Source organism: Ceratotherium simum, chromosome 21 (genome assembly GCF_057802395.1).
Source record: "Ceratotherium simum simum isolate JZ-2026a chromosome 21, ASM5780239v1, whole genome shotgun sequence".
In the NCBI taxonomy this organism is placed as follows: Eukaryota; Metazoa; Chordata; class Mammalia; order Perissodactyla; family Rhinocerotidae; genus Ceratotherium; species Ceratotherium simum.
The window spans coordinates 28,611,117-28,636,362 of record NC_141920.1 but is presented as its reverse complement, the minus strand read 5'-3'; the positions used below and the strand labels follow the sequence as shown (position 1 = coordinate 28,636,362).

The 25,246-nt window shown below is 41.2% G+C and overlaps 1 protein-coding gene across 1 annotated transcript in view; it reads left to right on the top strand.

Moving 5' to 3' along the window:
* The first annotated feature begins 1,131 nt into the window (after positions 1–1,131).
* Positions 1,132–25,246, top strand: part of CSNK2A1 (casein kinase 2 alpha 1) — a 55,194-nt gene continuing 31,079 nt past the window's right edge. Inside the window, exon 1 of the mRNA XM_014790148.2 lies at positions 1,132–1,275. The gene's annotated coding sequence lies outside the window, so the exon portion shown is untranslated. The remainder of the gene's footprint in view (positions 1,276–25,246) is intronic.

The following is a 25,246-nucleotide window of genomic DNA, read 5'->3' as shown; positions in this document are numbered from 1 at the left end:
GATCATCAGACCCAGCCCTGTCCACTGGGGGCTCACAGTCTCATGGAGGAGGCAGGCTAGGGACCAGTCAGGCTGCTGAGTGATGGTGCCTAGGTCTGGGGGAGCTCAAAGGAGGGACAATCCCCAGAGGAAAGGACCCCTGAATTAGTTTGATGGACATAACAGAAGTTAGCCAGTTCAAGAGGTGACAGTAACAAGTAACCACCAGTGCAAAGGGAGGGAGGCAACACAGATAAGTTCCAGGAATAAAGTTTTAGTGGATGAGAGCATCAGGTATTTGAGAGAGGAGGGGCAGAATAGCGGGCTACAAAGGGGAAGGGGAGATGGCCAAATTATGTAGGAACTTGGATGTCAAGAGAAGAGCTCCGGCTATCTTTGATGCCCAAAGGAGAGCCTTGGAGATTTTTAACCAACAGGGCGCCATGATCAGGTCTGCACGGTAGAAAATGCCCTGTAGCTGCTTTGGGGAGGTTGCCCGGGCAAGAAGGTGGGGGGGCGGGGCAGATCGAAGGGAGGAGCCCCTTTATTCGGGATGGGCAGCTCTAGATAGGACTCCTGTCGGAGGCAGGAATTGGGTCTCAGTCTCGAGAGGGCTGGTATCGTCACTTCCTCGACTCCGGCGCCACACTACTCCCGGGATCCGACCTGCGTTCGCTTGTTTCCGAACTCCAAGTTTGAGCAGAAAAAATGTGCTGCTGGAACCCTAACCCTGAACGGGGCGCCCGAGCAGGAGACTTCAACTCCCAAAATGCTTCGCTCTACAGCTCTGCAGGTCGCGCATGCTTCTTTCAAGAAAGGCGGGCCGCCTGGCAGACCGGTGACTCGCCAGTTGGGCGAAGTGCGGGAAATCTAGGGACCGCCATCTTAGCTTGGGTCAAACCAATTGCACACTTCGTGGGAGGATCGTGTTCTCTCTCTTGTCAGTTCGTACCCCTACCGAAATAAAGTGCGCTTAATTGTTGCAAGTCTCTTTATTCTGCTTAACGTGGAGATCTCCCTCCACTCCGCGCCCCAGTCCAGAACTGAACCCCAGGGCTACAGTAGGACGCCCCAGCATGGCGGCCCTCAGCAGGTTCCGCTGGGGGCGGAGTCGGAAGCGGTCCCGCCCCGCCTCCGGGCAGGAGGGGGGGTTTCCGCTTCCGGCAGCGGCGGCTGCAGCCTCGCTCTGGTCCCTGCGGCTGGCGGCCGAGCCGTGTGTCTCCTCCTCCGCCGCCGCCATATTGTCTGTGTGAGGAGAGGGGAGAGCGGTCGCCGCCGCTGCCACTTCCACCACAGGTACCGTGGGAGCCACCAGGCGAGGGCGTTGGGGGGTGGGGGTGGGCCCAGGGTGGGGCAGCGGGGCGCGGCCGCCCCTCGCGCTTCCAGCTGACTCCGGAGCGGCCCGTCGCCTTCCGCTGCCCCCCTCCACACACACACCCGCTGAGGCCCCTGCAGCCCATCGGGGAGGCCCGGGGCCACCCCCCGGGGCGGGGAGCGAGGCTTGGAGGCAGAGGCTGAGGCGAGGGTGGGAACTGGCTCTCGGGAGCCCAGCTTACTGCGGGGGAGGGGGCTAGACGGCGGCGAAGACTAGGGGGCAACTTGGAGGAGGGGGTCGCCAGAGGGGGAAGGGAGCTTGAGGGGTGGGGCCGCAGGGGGATGCTGGGGGAGGGTGCCTAGGGGAGTGGTGCCTGCAGGGTAGGGTGGGGTGAACCCTCCCGCGGAGCTGAGCAGCTGGAGGGGGAACCTTCCAAGAGCCCCTCTGGGCGAGGCTGGGTTCTCACCTGCAGACTGGGGTGCAGGGTGGAGGGAGCCCCCGGCGAGGTCGCTGGGAGAAATGAGGGGGGGACCACGAAATGGGGCGGAACGGGTGGAGTTGGAGTTAAGGGATAGTTGGGAGCCCGGGTGGAAAAGGAAAGGTATGTAGAAGGAAAGGTTGGTTAAGAGTATACATGTTAGTAGGACTTTTAATTTGGTTTTTTGGTTGTTGTTGTTTGTTTTTGCAGCGTTGGAACATTTCTAGCCTAGGCAGGTGATGGGTGGAGCTTCTGTAGTTTGTTTTTGGGAAGCAAAGTCAGGGTCAGGAGAAGTTGCTTCTTGGCTATTGCTATTGTGGGAGGGAAAGAGTTCTGAAAAAGAGGGGGCAAATTAATTTGGGAAGACTAGATTACCTTTCAACTGCTAAATTCTATGAGAAGAGGGTGTGGGGAGAGGAAATGGAAAGAAAACTAGGAAGGGAAGATTTTTCTGAGAGTTGGAGACCTCATTCCATCTAAGGAGTGGCTGTGTAGACCAGTGGTAAAGAAACAGACTGTCTGAGTTCTCAAATATCAGTGCCACTACTACTTAGCTGTGTGACCTAACCTCTGTAAACCTCAGTTTTCCTATCTGTAAAATGGGGGTGATAATATTTTCCTAGATCAAAATTTATAGTGAGGAGGAAATAAGATAATTTGTGTCAAGCACTTATCACAGTGCCTGGCAGGTCGATCTTACTCCTCACAGTTATTAAAGGGACTAGCTGGTTTTCTATTTGGGGTTTCTTCATTCTAGGTAAAATTTATGGTCGAGAATCTGACAATAGGCAAGGCTTCAGAATATTATCCTTGTAGTCGTTGCAGTGTTTTATTTTGTTGTAAGTCAGTTGGCTTAACTGGCTTGGTGGACCTTGGGCTGAAAGACCAAGACTAATACTAGTTCTCCCTCATGTCCTTTTGAAAAGTTCACCTGCAGTTTTACCTGGGCAGATTTATCCTTCTGTGACTTTGGAAACCTTGACTTTCATTTGCTATTGGGGGAGGGTATATGACTTGAAGAAAGAATGAAAAGATTGGAAGTTTGCTTATATTGATTTATCAACTGATTACAAAGTTAGGTCACCCTCGGGCAACTTTTGTTTTAAAGAAATAAAACATGCTTAGTTGTGTCCTCTTGTATGGAATTCAGTAGAGAAGAGAAGCACACATTTTAGAGGGAGAAGTGGGTTAGTTTCTGCATAATGGGTCAATTACCTTGCTGTTTGGGGATGAAACAAGTGGGCAGCTTCTTTTCCACAGTGTATTTTTAGTTCTCCTGTTGCCTAGCCACTCTCTTCCAGAGCGAATTCTTGTTTTTTACTGTCGTTGCTATCTCTGAACATAGACCTTTACTTCACATACTCTTACGTACTCTTAGAGAAGGGGGAAATTTCTTTAGGAACTGAGTTTAAAGCCTTACATAGGGTTTGGGTTTGTAGTAGGCAGAATCACCCCCCCACTCCCCGGCAAGATGTCTGTACTCTAATCCCCAGAATCTGTAAATATATTACGTGGTAAAAGGGACTTTGCAGATGTAATTAGGGTTAAGAATCTTAAAATAGAGGCCGGCCGGGTGGTGCAAGCAGTTAAGTGCGCATGCTCTGCTGCGGCGGCCCCGGGTTCACCGGTTTGGATCCTGGGCATGCACCGGCACACTGCTTGGCAAGCCATGCTGTGGCGGCATCCCATGTAAAGTGGAGGAAGATGGGCATGGATGTTAGCCCAGGGCCAGTCTTCCCCAGCAAAAAAAGAGGAGGATTGGCAGATGTTAGCTCAGGGCTGATCTCACAAAAAAAAGAAAAAAAAAAGAATCTTAAAATAGAAGATTATCCTGGGTTTTGTGAGTAGGCCCAGTCTAATCACGTGAGCCCTTAAAAGCAGAAAACTTTCTCCCGCTGGGAGTCAAGAGATGTGGGGCAGAAGAGGAAATCAGAGAGATTCAAATCATGAGAAGGACTTCATTTGCCATTGCTAGAGGGGCCACATGGAAAGCATGAGAAGGAGTATGGCAGCTTCTAGTAGCAAAGACCAGCACTGGCTGACAGTCAGCAAGGAAAGGAGACCTCAGTCCTACAACCACAAGGAACTGAATTTGGCCAACCACCTGAATGAGCTTGGAAGTGGATTCTTCCCCAGAGTTTCCAGCAAGGAATGAAAACACCTTGATTTTGGCCTTGTGAGACCCTAAGCAGAAGACTAGCCAAACCCACCCAACTTCTGACCTACAGAAACTGAGATAATAGATTTCTATTGTTTTAAGCCACCACTTTTGTGGTAATTTGTTATGGCAGCAATAGAATACTAGTATAGGTTTTGGTACCAGGAGTGTGGTACTGTAACCTACACATGTGGATTTGGCAGTGGATGGAGGCCAGAAAAATTTTGAGGAGCGCAACAGGAAAGGCCTAGAACAGATTGTTAATAGAAATATGGATGTTAATGACTCTGCTAGTGAGGGCTCAGGTGGAAGTGAGGTATGCATTGGAAACTTAAGGAAAAAGGATCTTTGTTACATGGTGGCAAATAAGCTTAGAATTTTGGCTTGTGGTTATGTGGAAAAGAGAACTAAATGATGAACTTGGCTATTTAGCTGAGGAGATTTCAAGCAATGTGTTGAAGATGCAGACTGGTTTATTTGTGGATGTGAGTCTGGCTAATGGAACTGAAATTCCTGTGAAGCCCACTAGGTTCTTGAGGATTTATACTGGCAGGAACAATACCAGCTTGGATTGAAAGAGACAGAGTAGGGAGTCACAGAGGGCTGTCAAACCCCCCAAATTCTACTGGCAGGAAGCAGGCTGGTAAAACTACTCAGATGTGAATGTGCTGCTTTTCATTAAAAAAGAAGGGTGACTCAGAAGATGGAACCAAGAGCCCAGAGAGGTGGAGCTGAAAGCCACAGAGGATTTGTCCCTGGCTTTGAAATGGAATGGAGTTTGCCCAGATTTTGAAACTGCTTTGGACCGATGGATCTGTTTTCTCTTACATTTTCCCTGTTTGAACTGGAATATCTATAACTGTTGCCCTGTGCCTCTCCTGCCATTGTATATTGGGAGCAGGTAACTTCTTTTTTTTAGAAATTGTGCCCCAAGAGTTGTACTTGGTGTATTATACCCAGAGCCTCATCCACACCTAATTTAGATGACGAGATTTGGGACTTTTGAATTGATGAGCTTTAGATGAGATTTTTGGACTTTGAGTTCATGCCATAATGGAATGAAACCTTAGGATGGGCTGGATGTATTTTGCATTTTGAAGAGAAATGAATCTTTTTTTTTTTTTTTTTGTGAGGAAGATCAGCCCTGAGCTAACATCCATGCTAATCCTCCTTTTTTTGCTGAGGAAGACCGGCTCTGAGCTAACATCTATTGCCACTCCTCCTACTTTTTTTCCCCCAAAGCCCCAGTAGATAGTTGTATGTCATAGTTGCACATCCTTCTAGTTGCTGTATGTGGGACGCGGCCTCAGCATGGCTGAAGAAGCAGTGCGTCGGTGCGCGCCCAGGATCCGAACCCGGGCCGCCAGTAGCGGAGCACACGCACTCAACCGTTAAGCCACAGGGCCGGCCCGAGAAATGAATCTTTGGAGGCCAGAGGGTGGGCTGTGTTAGGTAGAATGACCACCGCCCCCCCAAAGATGTCTGTACCCTAATCTCTAGAATCTGAATATGTTAACATTATGTGGTGAAGGGGACTTTGCAGATGTAATTATGGTTTAAGAATCCTAAAATAGATTATCCTGGATTTTCTGGGTGGGTTCAGTCTACTGACATGAAATCAGAGAACTTTCTCCAGCTGTAGTCAGAGATAGAGCAGAAGGCAGAGAGATTTGAAGCATGAGAGGGATTCAACCTGCTGTTACTTGAGGGGGCCACATGGAAAGCGTGAGAGGAATGCAGGCAGCCCCAGCTGACAGCCACTGAGGAAATGGGGACCTCAGTCCTACAGCCGTGAGGAACTACATTCAGCCACAGAGCTGAATGAGCTTGGAAGCAGATTTCGCCCCCAGAGTTTCCAGCAAGGAATACAGCCCCATGGGCCCCTTGATTTTTCTCGCAAGACCCTAAGGGGAGGACCCAGCCAAGCCCACCTGATTTCTGGCCTATAGAAACTGTGAGGTAATAAATTTGTGTTGTTTTATGTTTGTGGTAATTTGTTACAGCAACAATAGAAAACTGATAGTAGAGTTTTGCTGATTTTAAGACTCTGGGGGATTGTTGTCTAGAGGACAAAGGCAGCAAAGATTATTCTGTAAAGTGATTTGGTCCCAGAAGACTTCACAGAATAATGGTGTTGAGTGGAACCTATGCCTCTTCCTTGATGTTTAAATATCCTGTTACTGTCCTTAACGGCAGTTTGAAGGGGCTAGATGACCAGCGTGGTAAAATGTAGATTCTAGAGCTCTAGGCCATTTTGGTAGGATTTCTATAAATTGGTGATTTTTCCATGCCTATGATAAACGTCTTGGTTAAATGACATAATTTCTTCATTAATTTTTATTGGCTGAATAAAGCCATGAGTTTATATGACAGCTTTTAAAATCTTATTTCCTATTTTTTAGGGGAGATGGAAATGGGTGATATGTCTTTATGAATTGATAAACCAGCTGTATACAGTGGTCTCTCTGTTCTTTTGCACCTCCCACCTCAACCCAAAGTTGTTGTAAATAAGGTCTTTTCTAAACCCCGTTGTTGTCATTTGAGGTTATGGTCAGGTTTGGGAATCATAATAGCAGAATGGAGTTCTAGCTTTTGAGAAAGGCTGTTTGTTTTTGTTCTCCAACAGTAGCCTGTTGATCAGATTCATACCGTGTGGACTCTCAACTTTAGTGAGGGGAACTTCAGAGGATGGAGGAAATTAGACAGTTTGTTCTTGAGTTGGTTACCTGAATAGAAAGATGATTACAAAATTAGAGCATTCCAGGATATGAAGGACTTTTGAGATTATCTGTTTGACTTTTGGGTTTAGAGTAAAGGATATTGGGCCACATGAAGGTTAAGTGGTTCAACTAGTATCTCAGCCTAGGATCCTGGTCCAGGCAATGGATATTCATGGCTTTTGAACTATATTCCCTATGCACTCACCTTGCCCTTTTTCTAGATTTTACCTTGGACAGTTTATCTCTCTGTGCCTCAGTTTCCTCGTGGTGTCATTGTGGGGATTAATTGGGATAATGGGTGTAACACATTTAGTGCAGTACTTAACAGAGTAAGTGCCCGAAAGATGTTAACTGTTGTAACATTTACAATAATTGTTTATGACAGCTTTTGCGTAAATATTACAGTACAATTTTTACAAGTTCCGAAACTGAGAACCAATGTGATTTGACATTGGATTAGGTAAGGGCTTAGCATTTTAAGGTAATAATAATGCTTGTGATACTTGATTTAAAATGAGAAACTGGATTTGATTCTTGGTCTGTCGTAATTCATTGGGTGACCTGGGCCAAGTTTGTTTCACAAGAATATTATGTGTTTATACACCTAAATTTCTTTCAACTCTTAAGACGGATAATTTCAAAAGTAGTATATCATTTAGTTGTTTCTTAATAGAGAGAAATCTAGGCCAACTAGCTTTTCAAATGAAGAAATTCCTCTAGGACTGTTAAGGAAAAGGAACTGCTGTCATTGTAACAAAGACTATGCAGTCACGTGCCCCATAACAACGTTTCAGTCAGCAACGGATGGCATATAGGATGGTGGTCCCATAAGATTAGTACCATATAGCCTAGGTGTGTGGTAGGCTATACCGTCTAGGTTTGTCTAAGTACACTCTGTGTGGTTCACATGACGACAAAATCACCCAACGACGCATTTCTCAGAATGTATCCCTGTCTTTTAAGCAACACATGACATTATTTACATTGGGTTATAGACAGTTGGTAGTTTTCCTTAAATATTTGGTATGCTCCAGGGTAGATTTCAGCAGACCTAGTTGTTGAGCAGACATACTTTTTTTTTCACATTATAGCAATCAAGGATTGAATCTTCCTAAAAGTTTAAGGTGAAAGAATTTACAATATCATGCTATGAGTGGCATTTTACTGGTTTCTACAAATTCTGTGTCTGTCAGCCTTAGATATAAGAAACCTACTTAGCATCAGTTGCTATGGTGAGCAAGCTTTTTTTACATTAGAGATGATAGTGTTTTCTTGCATAGAAAATATTGTGTTATCTGAAGTGAGGGTTTTAGGGTTAAATACCAGAGTACACTTAGAATAATCTTTTATAATTTTATATGTGTCGTATCTTAAATGCCTTTATATTGGCCACTTTTTTCTTTTCTTTTTACACTTTCTGGTCTTGTGGATTTCTCTGACAGGTTTTTATTAGCTGAAACATTTTAATCTGCTTGGAAAAGTGAACACTTGAAATTTTTCTGAAGTTATGACTAATGCGCTAATGGGCATTTCTCACTTTAGCTATCTCATTAATGTTCTATAAATTTTAAGAAAGCAACCCTGTTAAAAATAAATGGGTAAATTATTTCCCTAAAAAAATGAATCGTGTCATATCAGAAAGTACAAAATAACCATTTTGGGCTATTGAATTTATAACCAGGTAAAAGATGTTAGTCGTTCAGCAGACCCTGAGTGCCTGCTACATTTCAGGTAGGTGCCGTGTTACGATCTGTAGATTGTCCCTGTCCTTAAGCTTACAATTGAGTGACATTTTGTAATAATGCAGGTATCCTCCACAACTTAGTAGCTTTCTGAGGTGTTTTCTTGTGAAAACTGCGGTTGGCTTTGTATCTTAGGAATAGTATGTGAAACAGCGACAGAAATTTGGGGGGTGGGGATTGAGAATGTCTCATTCTTAATGGAATTCTTTAACTGAGATTGCTGACAGGGAGGGAAAGGCAGCAGGGTCGTTGGAAAGAGCTCAGGCCTTGGAGTGAGACAGACCCAGTTTGGGGAAGGTTACTTAACCTTCTCAAGTCTAGATTTTGTCATCTTTGCAATTGGGATAATAGCTACCTTTGGCAACTTATTTATTAACCTTCAGTTTCTTCATCTGTAAAATGGGGATTAGTAATACCTACCTCAGAGTGTACTTGTGAAGATTAATAACTAAAGCATCAGCTAATGTTATCTCAGGGTTACTGTAAGGATTAAAGGAGATAATTTATAAAATGCTGGTACCTGACTAATATTAGTTCTTTCCCTTCCGGGTCAGTGAAGACATTGTGTTCTTCATTGCCACTGCTGCTCCTCTTGACTCTGTTTTCATTTTCTGCTGCCAGGAGTTCTTATTTCTTAATGAGGCTTCTTGACCTGTACTTCCTGTTTCTGGTGTGCCCTCTGGGTAGATGAGATACTGAATTGCTGCTGCTTAGGGTGGGTCAGTGTGGAACCCACGCCCAGTGTAGATTGCCTCAGTTACTCATGTACGGTGTACATTGCCAGCCTGGTATCTAGTCTTCGTGAAACTAAGGTTCTCTTGCTTCTAGGTAAAGTGATTCTTCCCATCTCAGACTCAGGGAAAGTTCAAGGTTTGGTCCTGTATCTACTTGTGAACCTGGATCAGAGGTCTTATTCCCAATGGTTCTTTGATCACAGTTTGGGAATTACTTGTGTATGATGTGTTAGGGATATGTTTGGAGGAGAAATTTTTCCTACGTTAACATCTCTCTGTCCTGCTCTCAAGTAATCCACTAACTTGCTTTCTTGTTTGCTCTGTATTCTGAAATCATACACTCCTTAGGCAGACCAGGAACCTGTCTTCATCAGTACTTTCAAGTGTCGTCTGTATTTATTACTGTATAGAATGAATACAAATAGCCATCTACCTTGGAGTTGTTCTTCCATATTTTAGAACCTAATTTTTTATTTTTCTTTTGTGAGGAGGACTAGCCCTGAGCTAACATCCAATGCCAATCCTCTGCTTTTTTTCCTTGAGGAAGACCGACCCTGGGCTAATATCCATGCCCATCTTCCTCTACTTTATATGGGACGCCGCCACAGCATGGCCTAACAAGCGATGCATCGGTACGTGCCTGGCAACCGAACCTGTGATCTCCGGGACGCTGCAGCAGAGCGCGCGTACTCAACCGCTGCGCCACCGGGCCGGCCCCTAGAACCTAATTTTTATACAGTTGTGGGCTGGTGGCCAGCCCATTCAGATAAGAGAATAATGAAGACTCTTGATTATTTGAAACTCACCCTCCACCCTTCACCTTGCCTCCAAATTTAAAGCAACCGGTTTCATTGTAGTATTTATGGTAGGCTGTTAATGAATCAGTTTGAAGAATTAGAGAAATAGTGTTGAATTAGTGAAAATAACTTATTTAGGCTTTGAATCCTAAACAGAGTTGAGTTCAAATCTGTCCTCCACTACTTAGTAATCCCGTGACTTTTGGCAGGTCATTTAACCTCTGAGCCTGTTTATTTCTAAAATAGGAGTATCTATCTCGTACCATGCCTGGTTCATAAGAGGCATTCAAATGACAGCAGTGGTTATTACATTCATAAATACTGGATACTATAGATTACTCTAGGTCTCAAATGAAATTTTCTGTCTTTTGGTTCCAGTGGGTTGTGGCAAGCAGAATAAAGTTTCAGATTGTGACTTTTGCTTGTGTTGCCTGGTAAAAAGATACAAAGAAGATGACTTCTTTGCTCGTCATTTATTGTATTCTGTATTATTGGAGACAATTTTGGATTTCTGACTTCTGGCAAGTGCTTCAGGTAGAATTGTGTTAATCCAAATCAAACTGCTTAGGTTTTATAATACTTCCCTTCATTGGAAGACCTCCCACTGTTGCTCTGTTATTTATGTAACGTTGACACTTTGATTCCTTTTCTGGCTTAAAGGTGGAGAAATGAAATTCACACAGGGGGCCAAAATGCTAATGTGTTTTGTTATTCCATACTTGCTGGTTTGTTTTTTGGAAATGGTTGGGTCTATTGCTTTTTAAAACAAGAATCTTGTAAATTTTGTAGATGGGAATAAAAACAGAAAGCTCAATGATATGTTAGGGTTATAATGTCTTCAATATCCTGTGGGCTTATGCAAGCAGTAACTTCATGAGTTATCAGGATTACTGTGGGTATTTATCTTCCAAATTCAAACCTTTAACAGGACCAGAAAAAAACTTATACTCTTGGCTTTGAATGGGTTTTCTTGTTTATTCAGAGTCACTTGGAGTCTTGGGATCTGAGTCAGAGTGGGTTAGGGCGACTGTCAAGGAGCTGATTGTTAGCCTTTTTAACTTGTATATTTTCCCCCAATTTAAAAAAACAAAAACACCACTGCTTGTTTGGTATTAGTTTGATAGGTGAGAGAGAATATTATTGGCCATGTCACCACCTTAAGTTGAGACAGAAAAGGAGAATCATAAAGTGGAGGAAAAAAGATAACCTCATTTAATCTTAGGTTCCTTTTTACCATTAACCTGTTTTCTTTTGGCTTATTCTTCAAGCTCGTGTTGTTAGGAGTTTTAGTTTTTGTTTGTTTTTTTATGCTGGGGACCTCCAAATAGATGACCTCCCAGAAGAAATGGTTGCTCTTTAGTTGTATATCTGGAGTATACCTGAAAGCTGCAAGAGATTATTGCATACCTCTTGAAATAAGGGGAGTTATGAAATCATTTTCTCAACCTACTGCATGGATGTTGACTATTCAGCTTGTGATCTCTATAGGTTATTTAAACCAGAATTTTTCAGCCAATGTATTATATCAGGGGAGTACAGATGTGTTACTAGTCTCCTCAGCCCTCTGGCCATTGCTGCAGGGTACAGGGCATCCAAGCCGGTGACCTTCAGTTGGGAACAGTCTTGATCATTTATTCCAGTGTGCCATACTAATATTAGTTTCTCTTTGTATTTTGACTTTTAAAAAGCCTGTAAGCACTAATCTAGAAAGTTCAGTAATTGGGTATCTTTACAGTTACAAGATTCAAGAAAGGCCACCAGTCTTAAAATAATCTTGGCTTTAAGTTTTTAAAAAAGACCAATTTAGGTATCTCTCTGACCCTCAAGTAATTTTCTTTGCACATATGATTCAAGAGATATACTTAAAAATGTACGACTCAAAAGAATTTAAATTTGGACACTTGTGAAGAAATTGGAGTTTTTATTTTTTTAAGCAGTAATGTGACGCAAAAATAAAGTTCGCTTGTGTAGAACGATTGTCCTTACCTGACTGACTCTGAATGCCACTGTATCTTTTCTGAAGCTGACATTTTGTTAATCATTCATCAAGCTTGGGTCTCATGCTGAAACATGAATTGAAGCCTAGGATACATTGTCTTCCTCTCGTCCTTCGGGAAAGAATGGGGTATACTTAGTTTGAGAAATTTAATTGCTTAATATTTATGTGAATGATCAAGTTAACCTGAGCTAACATCCATGCTAATCCTCCTCTTTTTGCTAAGGAAGACGGGCTCTGAGCTAACATCTATTGCCAATCTTCCTCCTTTTTGTTTTTTCTTCCCCAAAGCCCAAGTAGATAGTTGCATGTCATAGTTGCACATCCTTCTAGTTGTATGTGGGACGCCGCCTCAGCATGGCCGGAGAAGCGGTGCCTCGGTCCGAACCCGGGCCGCCAGTAGCGGAGCGTGCGCACTTCACCGGAGCGTGCGCACTTCACCACTAAGCCACGGGGCCGGCCCTCAAGTTAACCTTTTAAAATGGATATTTTATAGTGTTAAAAATGTACATTTCCATTTGTCTAACTCAGCAATTCTTAAGTCTGCTGCCTGTACAGATTCCTCTGTGCCTAATAAAAGCTACAAACGGTTTCTTCAAAAAAATGTACCTGCACATGCTACTTTGTATATACTTTGAGGGAGTTTGCTGACCTTCAAAAAATGTACCTGCACATGCTACTTTGTATATACTTTGAGGGAGTTTGCTGACCTCTGATCTCATCGATGGACTCAGATTTCAATGCCATAATTTGTATATTTCAAATAATAGTTTCCCCTTTTCATTATTATTATTATTTTTTTATAATTTTATTTATTTATTTTATCCCCAAAGCCCCAGTAGATAGTTGTATGTCATAGCTGCACATCCTTCTAGTTGCTGTATGTGGGACGCGGCCTCAGCATGGCCAGAGAAGCGGTGCGTCGGTGCGCGCCCGGGATCCGAACCCAGGCCACCAGCAGCAGAGCACGCGCACTTAACCGCTAAGCCACAGGGCCAGCCCTTCATTATTTTTAATACTGTAACATTTACCTGATTTATCATTTGTTACAGTATTATTCTTTCAACAAATATTTCTGGACCATCTTCTGTATGTCAGCTTCTGTGGTAGACTCCTGAGGATACAGAGTTGCTATTCTCTGCCCTTAGAGCTTTGTTTAGCTAGAGAGACAGCTGTGTAAGCAGTACAATGACAATGCTAGATGGGAGAAGCAAGCAAAGAGTGCTGGTGGAGTACAGAGGAGGAGCTTGACCATTAGAATTTTTCTGTAAATCCGTGATCAGTTCTGTATTTCTTAATTGGCAAAAGGCATATTGTGAACTACTCCAAGGTGTTTTTCTAAAGTTCTAGTTGGATTAGTAATGGAAACTAAATCAAGGAGCAAATGGTCTTAAATTGAGAACTTAAGTGTGTTTGCCATTACATGTAATAATGCTGAACGTTTTCTTTGCCCATATTTTTTCCCAGTTACCTTTTTAAAATATATATAAAATTAAGGGGAGTTATGAAATCATTTCATAAAAATGTATAGTTTTTAATTTATTTATTTATAAATCTGTATATTTAGTACAGAGCAGATATTGCTAATTCAAATGCCTACAGGAGTCAGGCCAGTAAGATAAATGAATAGAATTGTCCAGGTTGGGCCCGCCCCGTGGCTTAGTGGTTAAGTGTGCGTGCTCCACTGCTGGCGGCCCGGGTTCGGATCCCGGGCGCGCACCTACGCACCGCTTCTCCGGCCATGCTGAGGCCGCGTCCCACATACAGCAACTAGAAGGATGTGCAGCTATGACGTACAACTATCTACTAGGGCTTTGGGGGAAAAAAATAAATAAATAAAATTATAAAAAAAAAGAATTGTCCAGGTTTACCTGTGGCATCTCCAGTGGATGGGTTTTAGAAGCCCAGTGTTGGATCATCACAACTCAGCAGATCATAGTGATTTTTGTCAGTGTAGGAATGCAGAATCATTGTTACCAGACAGACAGACCTAATTGCCTTCTCTCCTTTCTCTTTTTGAGAAACTGGAGGTTAATTGTTTTTAGTGTTGGCAACTAAGTCACACGTAAAAATATTTATTATGAAAATTTTTAACACATAATTCAACTTAATAGCTGATTCACTTTTTAAAAACACTGTGTGAGGGCCGGCCCCATGGCTTAGCGGTTAAGTGAGCGCACTCCGCTGCTGGCGGCCCGGGTTCGGATCCCGGGCGCGCACCAACGCACTGCTTCTCTGGCCATGCTGAGGCCGCGTCCCACATACAGCAACTAGAAGGATGTGCAGCTATGACATATAACTATCTACTGGGGCTTTGGGGGAAAAAATAAATAAATAAAAATTAAAAAAAATAAAAATAAAAAATAAAAACACTGTGTGGGGGCCGGCCTGGTGACGCAAGCGGTTAAGTGCGCGTGCTCTGCCGCTGCGGTGGCCCGGGGTTTGCCAGTTGAGATCCCGGGCGCACACCGACACATTGCTTGGCAAGCCGTGCTGTGGCGGCGTCCCATATAAAGTGGAGGAAGGTGGGCACAGACGTTAGGCCAGGGCCAGTCTTCCTCAGCAAAAATAGGGGAGGATTGGCAGATGTTAGCACAGGGCTGATCGCCTCACAAAAAAATAAAAAATAGGGGCCTGCCCCATGGCTTAGCAGTTAAGTGCGCATGCTCCGCTGCTGGTGGCCGGGGTTTGGATCCTGGGCGCGCACCCACGCACCGCTTCTCCGGCCATGCTGAGGCCGCGTCCCACATACAGCAACTAGAAGGATGTGCAGCTATGACATACAGCTATCTACTGGGGCTTTGGGGAGGAAAAGGGGGAAAAAAGGAGGAGGATTGGCAATAGATGTTAGCTCAGGGCCGGTCTTCCTCAGCAAAAAGAGGAGGATTGGCATGGATGTTAGCTCAGGGCTGCTCTTCCTCTCAAAACAAACAAACAAAAATAATAAAAATAAAAATAAAAACACTGTGTGAAAAACTTGTATAAGAATGTTTATAGCAGTGTTATTCATAATGGCCAAAAAGTGGAAGCAACCCAGATGTCCAGCAACTGATGAATTGATGAACAAATTGTGGTATATCCATACAGTAGATTTAGCCATAAAAAGAAATGAGCTACTGTGATAAAAGCTACAACATGACTGAACCTTGAAAACATGTTAAATGAAGGAAGCCAGATGCACAAGGTCACATATTGTATGATTCCATTTATATGAAATGTCCGGGATAGGCAAATCCATAGAGACAGAAAGCAGATTAGTGGTTTCCAGTTGATGCTTGAGGAGGGAGGGTATTAGGAGCTCTGCTTTGGGTATTGGGTTTCTTTTGGGATGATGAAATGTTCTGGAATCAAATAGTGGTGATGGTTGCACGTTGTGAATATACAAAAACCACTGAATTGTACACTTTAAAATGGTGAATTTTATGTTATGTGGATTTTATCTCAGTTTTAAAAATTGGAAAAAAAAAACTGTGAGCCAAATAGGACATGTTTTTTTGCTGTAGAGCAGAATGAATAGGCTGTGAGTCTGGACAGTATTTTTAAATCACCACCTCTCTGTGAAATTATAGAAATTACTCAGATTTGCCTTCTCTAAAATGGGAAAGATATTACCTAGGTCTTGGGCTTGTTAGGTTTAAAAGTGATAAATGTAAATCTCAAGAAGCAGTGACTGACCCACCACAGGCATTCACATATCTTTAGAATTGAAAGCCAGCCAGTGTTTGCTGCCCTCGCTTCCAGCCTATTTTCTATTGTCGGCAAGTCTAGGACAACACACTCTATTAGTTATTGCTTATTGATCTCCTGCAGGGAGTATGTTTTTCTCCTGTGTAACCTACATCGGTGACAGTAAAGGAGGGAGTGGGAGAGGGTATTTTTTTTTTTTTTTTTTTTTTTTAAGATTTTATTTATTTTATTTTTCCCCCCAAAGCCCCAGTGTACAGTTGTGTGTCGCAGCTGCACATCCTTCTAGTTGCTGTATGTGGGACTCGGCCTCAGGGTGAACGGAGAAGTGGTGCCTCGATGCGCACCCGGGATCCGAACCCGGGCCACCAGCATCTCAGCGCGCGCACTTAACCACCAAGCCACAGGGCCGGCCCTAGGGAGAGGGTATTAATCCTTATATTCTGCAGGTTCCTCACTGTAATCAGATAGGTTAAATGACAGATCCAAGGTCATATTTGGTCTTAGTGGTTCCAATGCTCCTGTTCTTTCTACAATCTCATGATGCTGTATAAACCCAAGGTTCATATCTTTCAGTAATAGAGTACTGAACTGTTTCTGTAGCTCTATCAAGGATTGTCAGGCACTGTGCTCATCACATGGGTAAATCACACAGCCTCATAAAAGCTTATAGCTCCAAAGAAACATCCCTCACTCTTATTGACTGGTTTCACATCTCTTTGGGAAGTGATAGTATGGCCATTTTACCTCTGGTATTAGTGATGGATGTGATAACATTTACATGTAAGACCAAAGAGCATCTTTAAAATCAGCTGCAGATCAACTATTCATACAACTAAACTACTTTTCTCAATTTTGAACAGGAGCAGGTCCATGCACGCAAGGTTGATTTTTGCCAAAATATTATCTATTGTTGTCTTAATATTCAGTTCATCAGATATTTATGGAACATGTTACCATGCTGGGCACTGTGATAAATATAGGGCATATATCAAGAGAAATAAATTATAGTCCAGGTCCTTGAATTCATAATCTAATGAGGAGAAAGAAGTGTGTAAACAAAACTCCTTGTATGTGATAATGTAATGAGTACATGGGGGCCTTTGGCCCCAGAGGGGAACTACTTGGCTCATTTTGGAGAGGTGTGGAAAGTCTTCATCGAGGATATAGAACTTGCTGGTTCTTGAAAGGTGAGTAGGATTTCCCCTAGTAAGCAGTACAGTCATGTGCCGCGTAACATTTTGGTCAACACATATACAATGGTGGTCCCATAAAATTATAATGGAGCTGGAAAATTCCTGTCACCTAGTGATGTCATAGCTCTCCTAACCTCATAGCGCAGTGTGTTACGTGTTTGTGGTGATGCTGGTGTAAACAAACCTTCAGGTCCTTCAGGGGGTACTCCAGAAGAAGGCATTGTTGTTTTTTTTGTTTTCGTTTTTTGTGAGGAAGATCAGCCCTGAGCTAACATCCGTGCCAATCTTCCTCCACTTTATGTGGGACGCCGCCACAGCATGGCTTGACAAGTGGTGCGTAGGTGCGCGCCCCGGGATCTGAACCCGGGCCACCAGCAGCGGAGCACACGCACTTAACCGCTACGCCACGGGGCCGGCCCCAAGAAGGCGTTGTCATAGGAGATGACAGTTCTATGCAGGTTATTGCCGCTGAGGACCTTCCAGTGGGACAAGATGTAGAAGTGGAAGACAGTGATATTGATGATCCTGACCCTGTGGAAGCCTAGGCTAATGTGTGTTTTTGTGTCTTGGTTTTAAAAAGTAAAAAAAAAACAAAAAATTTTAAAAATAGAAAAAAGCTTATAGAATAAGAATATAAAGAAAGGAAATATTTTTGTACAGCTGTATGTGTGTTTTAAGCTAAGTGTTATTACAAAAGAGTCAAAAAGTTAAGTTTATAAAGTAAAAAAGTTATAGTAATCTAAAGTTAATTTATTATTGAGGAAAGAAAAAAATTTTAGAATAAATTTAGTGTAGCCTAAGTGTACAGTGTTTATAAATTTATAAAGTCTACAGCAGTGTACAGTAATGTCTTAGACCTTCACATTTACTCACTGCTCACTCACTGACTTACCCAGAGCAACTTCCATTCCTATAAGCTCCCCTCATAAGTGCCCTATACAGGTGTAGCATTTTTTATCTTTTATACTGTATTTCTACTGTACCTTTTCTTGTTTAGATATGTTTAGATACACAAATACTTACCATTGTATTACAATTACATACAGTAACATGCTGTACAAGTTTGTAGCCTAGGTGCAATAGACTAAACCATATAGCCCTAGGTGTGTAGTAGGCTCTACCGCCTAGGTTTGGGTAAGTATATTCTAGCATGTTCACACAATGACGAAATCCCCTAACAATGCATTTCTCAGAATGTATCCCCATTGCATGACTGTATTGGAGGACATGAAGTGTAAAGGCACAGAGAAGGGGGAAAAAGCATGTTCAATACTCATTTGCTTAACATTTAAAAAGTTTTAACTGTTTAAAAGTGTTTTAGAAATGTTAAGCTGTGCAGTATAAAGACATTAGGATAGAACAGAGGTTGTAAACTGGTACCTAGTTACAACACTGATTGAACTGGTTATGGAACTCAGGGTTTTCATTTCTTCTTGTGTCAGTTTTGGTAAGTTTTTTTTTCCATCTAGGAATTTCAGAGTTACTGGCATAAAGTTATTCATGTTACCCTATGTTTAATTATGTTTTAGGATACAGCATATGATAGGATTTTTTTCTCTTTTTAAAAATTTTATTTTTAATATTAATATACACTAAAATTGATTCCTTTTTGTGTGTACAGTTCTATGAATTTTAACAAACGTGTAGATTCAAGTAACTACCATCACAACCAGGACACAGAACAATTATATCACCTCCCTCATGTTACCCTTGGTAGTCACACCCAATCTCCCACCCCTCTTCCCTGGGAACCACTATTCTCTTCTCAGGTACTATAGTTTTAGCTTTTAAAGAATGTTATATAAATGGAATCTAACAATATATAATATTTTGAAACTGGCTTTCACTTGGCGTATTGCTTTTGAGATTCATCAAAGTTGTCTGTATCCGTGGTTCCTTTTTCTTGCTCACTGGTATTCCATTGTGTGGATGGACCCCAGTTTGTTTATCCATTGTTTCCGTTCTTTGGTGATTATGAATAGAGCTGCTATAAATGTAAATGTATAGGCTTATATGAACATAAGTTTTTATTTCTCTGGGGTAGATACCTGTGAGTGGGATTGCTGAGTCATGTGAAAAATGTAATTTTAACTTTATAAGAAACTGCCAAACTCTTTTTCCAGAATAGCTTTACCATTTTGCATTCTCACCAGCAATGTATGAGAGTTTCAGTTGCTCCACGTCCTCTCTAGCACCTAGTATTGTCAGTATTTAACTTTTAATTTTGAAATAATTTTGGATTTCCAGAAGAGTTGCGAAGATGGAATCCTCATATATCCTTTACCCAGCTTCCCCTAATGTTAACATTTCACATAACGGTAACACTATTAGAGCTAAGAAATTAACATTGATAAAATACTGTTAACTAATCTGTGGACTTTATTTGGATTTTACTGGTTATGTCCTTTTTCTATTCCAGGATCCAATCCAGGATGCCACATTACGTTTAGCTGTCATGTCGTCTTAGTCTGCTCCGGTCGGTGCCAGTTTCTCAGTCTTTCCTTGATTTTATTTATTTATTTATTTATTTTTTTTTTTTGTGAGAAAGATCAGCCCTGAGCTAACAACCATGCTCATCCTCCTCTTTTTTTGCTGAGGAAGACCAGCTCTGAGATAACATCTATTGCCAATCCCCCTCCTTTTTTTTTTGTCCCCAAAGCCCCAGTAGATAGTTGCATGTCATAGTTGCACATCCTTATAGTTGCTGTATGTGGGACGCGGCCTCAGCGTGGCCGGAGAAGCGGTGCGTCGGTGCACGCCTGGGATCCAAACTCGGGCCGCCAGTAGCGGAGCGCGCGCGCTTAACCGCTAAGCCACAGGGCCGGCCCTTTCCTTGATTTTTAAGACTTGGACACTTTTGGAAAAGATTGTTGAGATTTGTAGAATCTCCTTCAACTTAGGTTTGACTGATGTTTTCTCATGATTATTAGATTGTGGTTGTGCATTTTTGAGAGGAATACCACAGAGATGAGGTACCCTTCTCATCACACCATGTCATAAGTATATGATGTCAACGTACCTTATTTGTGGTGATGTTTAGGAAGTATCTGCCAGGTTTCTCCACTGTAGAATTATCTCTCTCCCTTTCCATACTTTTCATTAGAAGGGCATTCCTAAGTCCAACCCACCTTCAAGGGGAGGAACATTAAGCTCCACCTTCTCGAGGGAGGCATATTAAATAATTTGTGGATGTATGTTAAAACCACCATAGTAATTAATGAATATCCTGGAGGAGATAATTAGAGGTGATGCAAATATCCTGTTTCTCCTAAAAGTTTTACTCACCAGTGTTAGCATCTGTCAGTGGATCTTGCCTGCAGCAGTTACTGTGCTGGTGTGATGGCGATTTTCTATTTCTTTCTATGTGTATGAATTAGAAATCTTATGTAAGGAAGATTTTTTAATTTATTTAGTCCTTTATTTAGTATGAACTCTTGGATATTTATTTTATTCTTCGGGGTTACAATCTAATACTGTCGTTACTGTATTGTTCAAGCTTTGGCAGTTGGAGCTCTTTCAGGTTGGCTCCCCTGTCCCTTTGACTACAAGATTTGCCAAGCTGTCTTGTATTTTTCCTGCCCCAATCCTAGAATGAGTCATTTCTCCAAAGAGTCCTCGTTCCTTTTATTGGAGAAAGATATTGAGAAACCAAGATTTGGGCACTAGTTATTCTCATTGCTACTCATTGACACTGCTTCTAGGTGCTCTCAGTGGACAGAGCTAGAAATTTGCATCCAGTAATGTCCACTCTTTGTGGTGTACACTTCTATGGGTTTTGACAGTGCTTAGAATAGTAAATCTAGGCCGGCTCCGTGGCTTAGCGGTTAAGTGCACGCGCTCTGATGCTGGCGGCCCGGGTTCGGATCCCGGGCGCGCCCCGAGGCACCACTTCTCCGTCCAACGCGAGGCCGAGTCCCACGTACAGCAACTAGAAGGATGTGAACCTATGACATACAACTATCTACTGGGGCTTTGGGGGGAAAAAATGAATAAATAAAATCTTTAAAAAAAAAAAGAATAGTAAATCTACCTCTATGCTGTTAACACAGAACAGTTCCATTGCCATGGGGCAATCAGTCGTCTGTTCTTTGTCTTTATGGTTTTGCCTTTTCCAGAATGTCATATAAATAGAAACATACAGTATGTAGCTTTTCGGATCTGGCTTCTTCACTTAAAATATATGTAAGATTCATCCATGATGTCACACAAATCAATAGTTTGTTTTCTTTCCGTTGTGTGATGTTAATACCATTTGTTTATCCATTCACCTGTTGGACATCTTGGTTGTTTCCATTTTCTCACAACTGTGAATAAAGTTGCTATCAACATTCGCATACAAGTTTTTGTGAGAACATAGGTTTCCAGTTCACTTGAGTAAATACCTAGGAGTAGGGATGCTGGGTTGTATGGTAAGTGTATGTTTAACTTTATAAGAAACTGCCAAACTGTTTTCCAAGAGAGCTCCACCATGTTGCATTCCCATTAGGAATGAATCAGCTTCTGTTACTTTGCGTTCTCATCAGCTTTTGGTATTGTTAATTTTTTGTTTTTTAATTTCAGCCTGAATTTCAGTAGATCTGTAGTGTATCTCATTTTGATTTTAATTTGACTTTCTCTAATGACTAACCAACTATATTGTGCATCTTTTCATGTGTTTATCTGTATTTTTTCTTTTGTGGAGTGTCCAGGTATTTGCCCGTTTTTTTAATTGGGTTGTTTTCTTATTGAGTTCTTTATATATTATACGTACAAGTCGTTTATCCGCTGTGTGATTTGCAAATATATTCTCCTTATCTGTGGCTCTTTTTATCATTCTCTTAACAGTGTCTTCCACAGAACAGAAATATTTTAATGTTGATGAAATCCAATTTATGAATTTTTTCTTTTATGAATTGTGTTTTTGGTGTCATGTCTAAGAACTCTGCCTAACCCCAGGTCACAAGATTTTTTCTAAAAGTTTGATAATTTTACATTTAGATCCACAATTCATTATGAGTTATTTTTTATATAAGGTGTGAGGTTTAGGTTGAAGTTCATGATTTTGCATATGGATGCCCAAGTGTTCCAAAACCATTTACAGAAAAGATTATCCTTTCTCCATTGAACTGCCTTTGTATCTTTGTCCAAAATCAATGGGCCATATTTGTGTGGGTCTATGTCTGTATTCTCCATTCTGTTCCATTGATCTATGTTTTATCCCTTTGCCAATACCACACTGTTTTAATAACTGTAGCTTTGTAATAAATAACTTAAAATTAGATAGTGTGATTCCTCCAGCTTTATTTTTCTTTTTCAGAACTGTTTTGGTTATTCTAGTTCATTTGGGTTTCTTTTTTAATCCAGTGTGACAGTCTTTGTCTTTTACCTGAATAATTTATTTCATATATATTTAATATAATTAGTCATATTTCAGTTTAACTTTTCTCTCTGTTTCTTACGTTCTGGCGTTTTTTCCTGCTCTTTTCTTACCATTCTTTTGGACTCTTTTTATCATTCCATTTTTCTTCCCTCTTTCTAGTTTGGAAATTTGTGATATTTTTGTTCTATAAGTAGATACCATCATAGATATTATAACTTGGAGCCATAACTTATCAAAGTCTGATGTTAATCAATAGTCAGTGTTTGAACTTTTCCATAAATTTCCCCTTTTTTGCTCTTTATTTTCTCTTTTAACTCAAATTTTCCAAATGAGATTATTGTTCTTTATCTTCTTTCTTTAAAGATATTTCCTGGATATAGAATTTTAATTTAGCAAGGTTTTTTCCTGGTATTAAACTTTCTTGGCTTCATTGTTGCTTTTGGACAATCACCTGTTCTAATGTTGCTTTTTTGAATGTAATGTCTTCTCTGCTTGCTTTTCAGATTTCTCTTTGTCTTTGGTTTTTTTGCTATTTTATTACTCTTTTGTTTAATTGTGGATTTCTTTTTATTGATCTTGTTTAGAATTTCTTGGCTTCTGGAATGTGATTGTATCTGATTGCTTCTGGGACATTCTGTTACCTCTTTAAATATTGCCTTTGCCTTGTCCTATTTTCTCCTTTTCTTCTAGTACCAATTAAAAGTATAGCAAACGATCTCATGGTATTATTCCTCTCTTAGTTTTCCAGTTTTGACTTTGCTGCTGCAATGTTGATAATTTCTAGTCTATTTTCCAATTCTATAGTTTTCTCTTCAGCTTTATTGAATCTAATGTTAAATTGATCCATTTCAGTTTTTTATTTCTAAAAGTTCTCTTTTGTTCTTTAACTTTTTGAAAAGTGCTGTTACTTTTTGAAGTATTCTGTTTCCTGCACATATTCTGAAGCTTATCTCTTATTTCTATAAGCATAGTCAACATAGTTGTTTCATAGTCTGAGTCTGATAAGATCAGGATCTCTGTGGGTCTTTCCTGTTGTCTGTTCTTTTTCTGCCATTTCTTACTCTTGGAGTCTCTTCCTTCAATGCCTAGTTATCTTAGATTACAAGCTGGGTGTGGTATTTGAAAAATTATTTGTAGGAATCGCTTGAAGCCCATAGCAAGGTACCTTTCTCCACAGAGAGCTTGCTCAGGTATCTGTGGACCTTACTGGTCCAGGGACCACCTTAAAATAAGCTTCAGATCTGAGATTCCCTCCATGGGGCTATAATTCTTGCCTGGGTCTTCCACCTCCCATTCACTCTCCTGCCTGAGATTGTAACCCTCTGAAGTCTCAACTTATTATAGGGAAGGTCTCCTATTAGATTCCTCACCCTTTGAGGGCCCTGGGTTTGGTTTCTGTCAGACAAAATTCTGTTTTTGAGGATCGACAAAGACTCTTTGAGCTCCCTTGTTTGCTTGCTTCTCTTGATTCTCATTTTCTCTTTACTTTTGGCTATAATTGCTTATCTGCCTTATTTAAGAATGAGAGAGTGAGTGAGTAGGTTTAATTCATTCTCTTTAGTTGTTCTCAGTGGGAGAGTTGACCCAAATAACCTAGCCCACCATTTGTGAAAACAGGAAAATTACCTGCAAAAATCTTGATTTCTTACTTTGAAAACTTAGAAGCTCTAGTCACACTTTCAGGGATCATCTGCACCCCCAGGTACTTGTCCTTTCTAGGCATTTTGCTTTGTGACCTCTGCAGTATAAGTGATTTGTATGAGTGGAGAAAGGAAGAGAATGAGATCTGAATTGCAATAGTCATGAATTAATAATTCTGTTTTTGGGGGACACACACAGTAACAGTTGAGTAGAATGCACTAATATTCTCCCAATCAGGTAGAAAAGGATTGCTGATCTGATGTGCTTACAGGGGATGGCAGGATGTGCCAGCCTTTAGTCATTTTAGTGTACAAAATTATAGGTCTTTAAAATTCTTAACTTACTTAAAGTATTGTGCTTTACAATTTTTTGTTTTAGTGTTTTTCATCTGAATAATTCTTGTGCACCCTTCAAAACTATGCTTAGATGTTATTTTTTCCCTGGCAGCTTTTCCCCAAACATTGAGGTACTCCATAAATATTTGTTGAATGAATGATAATGGGTTAGTGGGTGACTTAAATTCCCTTCAATGCCTGCAGAGAACCCTGACTTAATTCTTTCAAGCACTGATCACATGAGGTTGTGTAATGGTCTGTTTTCTTTGTCGGAAGGCAGAGATAATTTCTCTTCATTTATTCTCCAGGGCCCAGAGAAGGAATCCCTTCCTGGCAACAGGCACACATTTCGTGGTACATAGTAACTGTTCAATAAATGCTTACTGGATGAACATTCTGCTCTTGGTTTGAAAGGAGGAGAAAAGTGGAAATTAAGGGCAACGATGGACGTTTGAAACAAGTAATTCAGATAGTATTAACTGCTCATGCTTTTTTGTGTTCATTTGGCCTTCAAAGCAGTGCCGCTTTTGAAAGGGGAAAAGGCAAGTTTGTATGACTAAATGTTTGTCTTTGCTTCTCCAACAAGGCATGAACATATACATCTTTATGTTCTCGCTGAGTTTGTTCCACAAATCCTGTTTCTTACCAATTTATGCGGCTTGATTGCTTGGAAGAGGTGTTCATTATCTGCAGCAATGCATAAAAGGTGATGTTTTCCTCATACAACTGCTTTTGCTCTTAACAGGCAGTCCTAAATCATGTAGTCAGTGCAATATAAGCACATTCCTCATTCTTTACTATAGATAGAAATCTTTGTCCTGTCCGGATGATTATGATATCTTGTTCATTCACTATGGTTGATCTGCGGATGGGAGAGTTTTTTGGTTTTGTTTTTAAGAGGGAAACCCTAATAAACATTATAGTTAAAAGAACTAATAAGACTGCATTACAGTTCAAAAATGGACTTAACTTTTTAAAGTTCCAGAATAATCTCTTCCAGTTCTAATACTAGAAAATTCATCTATAAAAATATATTAGCACAAATGACTAATCAGACTTGTACAGTTTTCTGGTATTGGACCATTTACTAAGCCTCTAATTTTCCTTTTAAT